Here is a 9,775-nt window from a genome sequence, read left to right on the forward strand (position 1 = left end):
TCTAAGTTGTCAATTACACCTCAATACAGCTGTGAAAAAATATTGAGGGTCCCAAAGAACTTTTGTGTATGTGGGTCATTTCTGCCGATGTTTACCAAATAAAAAATGGAAACAGATAAAAATGTATTAATTCCATAAAATAACAATAAGGATATTAGATGGTAACATAAACACATATTTTATGTAAAATAATTTATCTCCCAAAATAAAATTATTCATGAGAGGAATTGCATTGTTTTAGATTTTTGCCAACCTTTTTAAATATTATTTTAGAGAGAGAGAGAGAGAGAAGGGGAAAAACAAACAAACACATTCATTTGTTGAACCAGTTATTTATTCACTCACCGGTTGCTTCTTGTACGTACCCTGACTGGAGATTGAACCCAAAACCTTGACATATCTGGATGACACTGTAACCAACGGAGCTACCCGGCCAGGGCAATCTTTGTAATGAAAATACTTAGACTTTCACGTCTGCTTCTGCACTCAGTCTGTTGTGATATGTAGTTCCGGTGAAATTACACGAATTAATCTGGTATGACACAGACTTGCAGTTGGGGAAACAGGACATAACTGTGGATCCCTGCACCCACCCGCCAGCGTCTTCAGAATTTGCATGGAGTCCTCAATGGGGGCCAATCACGAATACCGCCCTGTGGTCTCAATAGCGCATTCCTCACTCAAGGCCGAGTCCTTGAAGTGGCCGTGAGTGTGGGGACGTGGGCAGAGGGACATGTCACAGACAGGCGACCCCCCGGCTGGCTGCCTGGGTGGACCAGGGGTTCAGTGTCCCGGATGACCTCCAGCCTCTGGTGCATTCAAACCCATTGGCCTAGTGAGCACTGGGACTGGCTCCTTGACCCACACAAGACTTTGTCCCTTCGCGTGGTGGTGGTCATCTGGAAAATACTGGTTTACTGAGTGACACAGATCTTCCGATTGGCGACACATTTCATGACACAATGTTAAATGTATCACGACCCATCGCATGACATGTTGCTGACATGCCGTATCACGACCTGTCTCACCAGGGGAAACGGTCAAGCTCATGGCGCTGGACACACATTTTCCAGAATTCTAGTCTTCCTTAGAAACCTTGAACGTTAGCATTGGCAGCGCACGGGACCAGAGGTTTTGCTTTAAATGAGAATCCTGCTGTGTGTTTTTGAGAAATGCCTGTCAAATGCACCACAGTTCTCTGTCTAGAACGCAGAGCTGATGGGCTGCAAATCTGTCCACGGCTACAGAACGCAGCCCCAGTGCCTGAGGCTCACACTCCCGAATGAGGCCGCTCCTGACTCCGCACGCAATCTCTCTCCCCCTCATCCTGCCTGTCCTGCACTCAGGCCAAATCCTCCTCCTCCTGCTACATCTCCCGCTCTTTGTTGATTCCTTACCTAGTTCAATGCCTAGACAGCCTTTCTCCCTTCTCTCCATCTCTCGGACGTCTACCTCCAGGCGCCCATGGAATGTTACATCAGCTGCCGGCCTTCCCTATCCCCTTCATCAGACCCAGCCTTTCTCCTTCCTTAGCTCCGGCTCCCCACGTTCAATAAAAGCCGTTCTTTTGTCTGCATCAGGGTGTGGCTTGCGTGTAATTATATGTATAAACTTCGCTCCTCGCTCAAATGCCGGATCTGAAATCTTAGCTGTTTGTACCACAAGAGTTCATCCTGCACCTGGCAAACGAGTCCCTAACAATCGTTACTAAGCTGCAATGAACTGTGTCCTGGGTCCGTCGCCTTCTGCCGGGACCTGGAAAGGTAGTGAACATGAACTTCCATATAAGTCCTGGGAATGTGGACATGAAGTAACCGGTGACTCCTCCATTATTACGCCGTAAATCACCGACAGACAGGCTGAGTGGCGCTCAGAACCCACTGTGCCTGACTCACCCACAGGTCTCCGGCGGAGTTGCATAATGTCCCAGAACAAGAGAGGAACTCTCGACTTAAAAACAAACAAGACGAATAAATGTAAGAGCTGTTCCCCAGGTCCCTGGACTTACCCATGCACCCCGCATGTCACTCACACTTGCCGGCACCACCAGGGGTGACTGCTCTATGGGTGCTGTTGTCCTTGGTGTGTGTGTGGCAGACACGCAGACCAGCTGCCCAGCTGCCCACAGGCCACGCTGGGCTCCTGTTCCCCCCACCGGGCCCCGACGCGCGTAGCCAGCCTCCTGGTCACGGGGATACACACCCAAGCTGGACCCTCGGGTTTTCTGCCAGGGATTTGCATTCAAGGCATAGAGAGGGTAGAGTCCTTGCTGACCACAGGGACTAGGAATCCACGTTCACTTTCTTTAACAAGCTTAGAAAATGCCAATTTGCAGCCATTCGTACTGAACAGAGACCAGGAAACTGAGGCAGGCGAGTGGGAGGAGGGAGAGGGGAGAGGGGAAGGGAGAGGGCGGTTTCCAGCCATTTGTGCATCTGCTACTGTTCCCACCTTTCCTCCCAGACACGAGAGGCCCGTATCCTTCTAACATTTTCTCTTTTTCTTTTCTTCTAAAGTAGATTTTCATTCCTTGCACTTGCTTACCTTTAAGACACGTCTGTTTCTCCCACGGAAAATCCCTGGGGACAGGGAGCTTATCTCACTGAGGTTTTACTCACAGCCCCTGAAACAGGGCCTGACACAGAGCTGATTATCAGTGTGTCGGCTGCACTGATGAACCCGTTATTCAGCTCATGGCGGACGCCTTAGCTTAGTAGGATGAGCCAGCGAGAAGTTTGCCTCTTCCAGCAGGGAGAGCTCCCTGAAGGGCGAGCATTGTTCACAGGGACTTTAGATGTTGTTTCTGTCAGCAACATGTCATGCGATGGGTCAGCCAGCGTGAGGCGCTCTGCTGCTTTCCTTCTGGGGAGAGCGTTTATGGTTCTGCTAGACATCAGCTGTACGTATCCATCGTCCTTTCACTAGCTGAAGCCCACGGACAGCTCACTGGAAGGCTACGAGGGCATGTCAGAGAACCCACAGGCATGCGAGACAGCCAGGGACCTAGAGCGGAGGCAGGAAGACAGGAGCCGGGTCCCTCTGCGGCTTGGAGAGGAGGCGGGAGCTTGGCTTTGCTCCCTGGTGCACCTGCTCCATCTCCTCGCTGCAGACCGGCCTCCTCTCTGACCCTCACCACCCCACTGCCCTAGAACTCACCTCGCAGGTGCCATTGGTTTCAGGGCCGGCTGTGGTGGCAGGGAGACAGCATGAACAGAGCAGGGGCGATGGGCCAGGCACAGGTCGCCAGGGCGGAAAGCCCCAGGTGCTGAGCAATGGGCAGAACTGGGACTTCCCCAGGATGGCTGTTCCTCCCCCAACATCTCCTGGGTCATGCTTCTTAGAACCGCCCCCTTCCTGCCTCGGTCATGGGGTTTGGGCCTCCCCTGACTTTTCCTCCCCGGCATGTTGCTGGTCGTGTGGGTGAGACCCCCTCAGAGGGCAGTGAACAGGGGGCCGGAGAATAGCCCCTAAGCATGAAGCCCCCAGAGCAAGGAGGTTCTCACCGGCATCAAAGACATCCTCAGTGTGTCTCAGCTCCAGGCCCAGAAAAGCAGCCAAACCAGGCAAGCGACGCCATGGCTGCCGGGGGACCAGCTGCACTGACTGATGAGCCCCTGGCACCGACCAATCAGCAGAGACCCGCATCCTGAGAGGACACACCTGGGAGCTGATGCCGCGTCTATGGAGGTCCTGCCCTGGGACCGCCCCGAAGATCCCGTCCTCACAGGCCCTGAGGACAGGGGACAGGCAGGCCCAGGCGCCTTCTCCCCCAGGCCCATTCCTTCACCTTCACCCTCTTTCTCCTGAGCCCCAGGGCCCTCTTTCCCCCTGACACTGGTCTCTTGAGCCCATTTCTCCTGCTGCTCACGTCTACCTCTGCGACCTTCTCAGCAAACTGCCTCTTACAGTTCTTTCTTAGCCAGAACTCAGGCACCGAGGCTGCTGACCCAGGCCTGACCCCTGGTGCCATTCTCACCGCCGGCACCGGAGTCCTGCTTTTCTGACACGGAGTTTAACTCAGGGCATCTTCTTCCGTTGGACACACTCAGGAGCCGGCTCACGATACAGTTTATTCTTTAAGTTCCTGCCGAGCATGTAGAGGCCTGGGTTTTTCCAGGGTGTCGATTCCTTTCTGCAGCCAAGGCCCTCCCCCCTCCCCACCTCCCCCCTCCCCTCCTCCCCTCCTCCCCTCTCAACCACTTTGCAGTCTGACTTCCACGCTTCCTGCGAGGGACACGGGCTCCTGCTTTATGTGAAGTCACTTCCACGGCCCCGTTTCCAGGGGAGCCTGTCCGAGTGGATGGAAATGCCTTCACGTGTTGAACGTCGAAAAGCCGAACGGAGCCAAGTTCGCCATCAGGGCTATTTGACTGGCAGGCCCGGGAGCTTGGTGGACACATCAAAGAGTGAGCAGGGGAGACAGCAGGGCCGCCCAAGATCCCGAGCTTGAGCTTGGCCAGGGGCCCCCGTCTGCCCTGCTCTGGGTCTCGCCTGCGTGGCCACCTCCCATCATGCTCCCGGGAAAGCAGCGCTGCTCCTGGCCCGCCAGCGTCAGTCCAGTGCGCGTCTCCTAGTTTCCTCTCCAAGGTTCCCGCATACCCCCTCCCAGGCTGCCTACTCCCGCTCACACGTGCTGATCGTGTGGAGCACGACCCTCCCGTGGGGCTCAGCTGAGAATCGCAGCAACTTCACTCTTGTCATCCACCCACTGGCACATGTCAGTTAGCGCCTACTGTGTGCAAAGCGGGCTAAGCGCTGGGTGAGACCGGCAGGCTCACTGGCTGTGCTCACCAGGTGCAATCGCACCACGCGCTGCCTTGGGCGCCTGCGCGGACAGCAAGAGGAGCTGGAGCCGAGAATACGGATGTCAGTCTAGAGCAGTGGTTCTCAGCCTCGGCTGCACATTAGAACCGCCTGGGAATCTTTTTAAAATCCTGATTTCTGGGCCTCATCCTCCAGAAATTCTGTTTCTTTGTTATTCATGTGGTGGCCCCACCCCATAACAAAGAAACAGAACTTCCGGAGGATGAGGCCCAGACATCAGGATTTTAAAGATTCCCAGGTGATTCTAATGTGCAGCCGAGGTTAAGAACCACTGGGCTAAAGTATGCATTCAGTGAATGAAAGGTTGTTTAGGCCATTTTCTTTTAAAATATATATATTTTTTATTGATTTCAGAGAGGAAGGGAGAGGGAGAGAGAGATAGAAACACCAATGATGAGAGAGAACCATTGCCTGGCTGCCTCCTGCAGGCCCCACACTGGGGATCAAGCCTGCAACCCGGGCATGTGCCCTTGACTGGAATTGAACCCGGACCTTCCCGTCTGCAGACCGACGCTCTAACAACTGAGCCAAACTGGCCAGGGTGGGGCACGTTATCTTCAGATTCAGAGCAAATCTTTACACAACTGCAGCCACAGGGAAGGCAGCTTATACGACCAGAAACCTCGAGATCTGAAGGTGAACCCGATGTCTCCAGGCTTAAGTCTGAGGGGACCGAACGATTTTAAAACCGTACATTTCCACAAGAGAGGCGGCGGCATTCCGCCCACTTTCTTCTCGGAGCGTGGCCCAGGGCAGTGGCCCTGGGGCATTTGTGAACAGAAGCTCGCCAGCCTCGCAGTGTCCGGCCCAGGGGAGCCCCCTCCAAGCCAATGCCCCACACGCTCCTCCACTGCGCCCACTGGGCACGCTGGGCCTCCACCTGAACGGCTTCTGCGTCCCTGGGCGGCGGCGGGCACACAGGAGCTCAGAGATCAGCCCCGGCTGCTGGAGGCCCGGCTCGGCACCACCAGGTCGGGGGGATCCCTGCCACCCCACAGCTCGAGGACTCAGACTTCCTGCTGCTGGGCCCTGGGAGTCTCCCTCCCCCCCGCCCCCCATGAGGCCGCCCTCTCAGGGGCGACGTTCTTGGAGGGATGGCGCTGGAGGCTTGCTGGCGCCCAAGGTGTTCTATGAGCCATGCCTGCGGCTACCCCCGCCCCGAGGGTGAATTCCTGCCTCCAGGGGAGCTGGAGGCCACGGAGCATTCACCGGAGTCACCCCCTGACACCCAGGAACCCTGTCTCCTCCTGACCCCGGGCTCTGTGTCCAAGTCTGGCTCAGAGTTTCCCCACATTTCGTCCGGATTTGGCTTCTGGTTTTTTCCATTCTCCGCCTCCTCCTTCCCCAGCTGCCTGGTTCCACCTGACATGCGTGGCTGACTCTCGGCTCGGCCCAGCTCCAGCCTGCCACAGAGTCACTGCCTTTGAAGTGTAAGATTTTAATGGTTCATGTGTTTTGTCTCAGGAGCTGCTTCAAGGTGCAACTGACATACAATAAAGTGCACATATAGAAGCTGTCCAATTTGGTGTCTTGACATTTCATATTTATACTTTGAAAAACTTTAAAATAATATGAAAAGATTTTTTAAAAAATCTTTATTGTTGCTCGGCTGAGGTGGCTCAGTGATTGAGTGTCGACCTATGAACCAGGAGGTCACAGTTTGATTCCCGGTCAAGGGCACATGCCCAGGCTATGGACTCGATCCCCAGGATGGGGCGTGCAAGAGGCAGCTGATCAGTGATTCTCTCTCATCTTTGATGTTTCTATCTCTCCCTCCCCCTTCCTCTCTGAAACCAATTATATAATAATAAAAGCATAATATGCTATTAGACCGGACATCCTTCCGGATGACCTTCCGGATGAAGCGGGGCTGTGAGGGAAGCCCGGGTTTGGGGTGCCAGAGGGAAGCTGGTGCCAGCAGCTGGGGGAAGGAGGCCCACTCTTGCATGAATTTTGTGCATCGGGCCTCTAGTAAAAATATATTTAATGAAAAAAATAGAAACCTTTCTTGTTGAAAGTATTACAGATGCCGCTCTTCTAGCCTGCCCCTGACCCCCCCATCCCCTCCTCCACCCCATGGTCTGTGTCCATGGCTTATGCAATGTGTCTCTGGCTGGGAGCATCGGGGCAGAGAGGACGGACGGCAAGGGAGACGGAGGCAGGAGTGCTGCCCACCGGTCTCTGGGAGGAACGCATCCCAGGACCCACAGACGGGTAGGGGGAAGGGGCCGGCGGGGCTCTGGCATCTGTGGGTCAGGGAGGCCTCACTGTAGCGTTCGTGCAACCCTGCAGGCCGCTGTGGACTGCGGCCAGCCCGGGAGCCCAGGCTCACCACAGCTGCGTGGGATGGGCTATGTCCGTGGTCGGCAAACTGCGGCTCTCAAGCCACATGTGGCTCTTTGGCCCCTTGAGTGTGGCTCTTCCTAAGCCTTAGGAGTCCCCTAATTAAGGTAATAACAATGTACCTACCTATATAGTTTAAGTTTAAACAATGTGGCTCTCAAAAGAAATTTCAATCATTGTCCTGTTGATATTTGGCTCTGTGGACTAAGGAGTTTGCTGACCACTGGGCTATGTCATTGCACGTGAGCTGCCATTTATTTGGGGGCGGAGTCTATTTCCACCCCCACCCCAACCCCCGCCAATTACGGTTTCCTTCGATGCCTATCTCTTTGCCTCTCAGTGTTGGCGAAGCAGCAGGACTCCCTGTGTGTCATCTTGGGCTGCAGGCCACAGAGATGGACATGGAGATGGAGAGACAGATAGGTGGCCGGCATCCGTGCTGACCAGCAAGGGAGAGCCTGGCAGTGCTGAGTCACTTTCCACACGCAGATCTCCGCAGCTCACCGCCCGCCCCCACAGGGTGGAAACATACATGCGTGTGCTATGAAGCACGGCAAAAGCTTGTGCCTATTTTTCACTTTAACCTTTATCCGACTCGTTAAGGTTCATTGCAGTGGGAGTTGCATTCTCAACAATAAAGATAAATGTCAACATATAAGAAAATAAAATCGTTCAGATACGTTACTTGGAATCTAAAGGAAAAACAACTCTCTTCGTGTCCTACACTCTTGGAGGAATGAAAATCCGTGTACGCCTGGGAGGCTGCTGGGATGGGGAGCCTCATGGGGTGGAGAGAGCATCCTCCACTGTCTGCCGCATGGACCCGCATCTCTCAAACCCGAGTCCAGTCCCTTTCCACTGGATTTTAGGGCCAGGTTACGCTCTGAGATACAAAATCCCCAATCATACTCTTCCGACTGTTTTATAGGGAAAGGAATCACGTACGTTTACGAGGCGGTTGCTGCAGAATGTAGGTCTGCGTACATTTCAGCCTGGTCCATACAAGGCGTGTGAATGTGGGGCAAGCTCCTCTAAGGGTCTCCAGGCCCTGCTTACATAAACAGCAGCCGTGCGTGAATATTCAAAGAATCTTCCTCATCAGCATCAACCTTCAAAGACACCATGAATTAACCACGAAGGAAAAAGCTTAAAGGAACTATTTCCTGGGAATCAAAAGGTGTCCATGCTTACAGAGGCCAGGCGAGTGTTCTTTCAGTTGTAGGCGGCACCCCTCAACACCAGGTGGTTGGAACACCCCCGGCCCCACTCTGCAGCCTTCTCTTTTAGCTTTACCAAATGGAGCTTCCAGAGAGGCATGAAGTCTTGTTAACATGGCTTTCGAAAGGCCATGTTCTTCGAAAATATTGATGGAGACTGCTCATTAGAGTAACACCTGTTGACATTCTCATTTATGCTGCCGTCACGGAGCCCTCTGGGAGGACCGTGTCTGTACGACAGATGGGCTGTTTCCTAACTGTCCTCACAGGAGTGTCCAGAGAATTAACAGTCACCTGTTTGTAAACGCCTGTGTGTCTTGATGGAAAGATGTTGCCATATTATTACAATACGACCAGGTCACAATGACTGAAGACGTCAGAGCGATCACCTCTAGCTGAACAGAAGGCACTCCGTGTTTTAAACTTGAGATGGATTTCCGTGGCCAAGGGGCCCAGGAATGAATGTTTCTCATGATACAGTTCTTGTCTTTGAATAAGTTAAGCACGTGTTTAGATCTCAAGAAGATTCCTTTTTTTTTTTCAGCAAGCACTAGCATATTCCACATTCATTAATTACAGAAAGAAGAAAAAGCTGTAAGAACTTCACTGAAGAAAAAGTCAATGACTTTGCAGAGGAGCTAGGCAATGGGAAGTCACTGGCTGTGATGGTGTGGCCTTTCCCTTCCCACCAGGACAAGGTCTGTTGACCTTGTGTGGAAATTCCACAAGCTGACCAGCGCCTGTGTGGCGGCTCCCTGATCGGATGAGGACGTGTCCGTGTTTTGTGTGGACTCTTGAAAGATGGTACCTTGAAGATACGAAATGTGAAACAGTCTCAGACTCTCCAGAGGCAGGGAATGTGGAGCCTCGGATGCTGTTTTCACGGAATACTCTTTGTGATGTGAAGGGCTGCAGCTCATAAATTATTAGAATAGTTCAGGAGACAAACACATCTTCAAGGTGTGGATTAGAAAGACAGAATTCCCTCCTAAGGTGAAACCTCTGTTTAGAAACATGCTTTTATTTTTCCTTCAGCCCCAAGGACCCCGGTCAGAGAGCAGCGTACCAGCTTTAAGTCGTCATCCGACATTGTTTTGCAATGAACGCCGTGCCAGACGTTCGGATGCTCATGTTCTCGCCCAGGGGCCAGCTGTTCACGCGAGGCTCCCACGCTCACTCAGTGCTTGACATTTTGTTAAGTAAAATATTTCTTCTTATAAAAAAAGAACACCAAAGCATGTAAACATGTTCAATTCTTGGCATGATTCTCTCTTGTATCATCCGATAGGAAATATAAACACAATTCCCGCCAGCTCGCCCCAAACACCCATTCCAAAGAGAGGAGAGACAAGGTAATAAGGATTCAGGTCAAACCCCCACACAGGCCCTGG

This window comes from Myotis nattereri, assembly GCF_964212035.1.
Source record: "Myotis nattereri genome assembly, chromosome: 4".
In the NCBI taxonomy this organism is placed as follows: domain Eukaryota; kingdom Metazoa; phylum Chordata; class Mammalia; order Chiroptera; family Vespertilionidae; genus Myotis; species Myotis nattereri.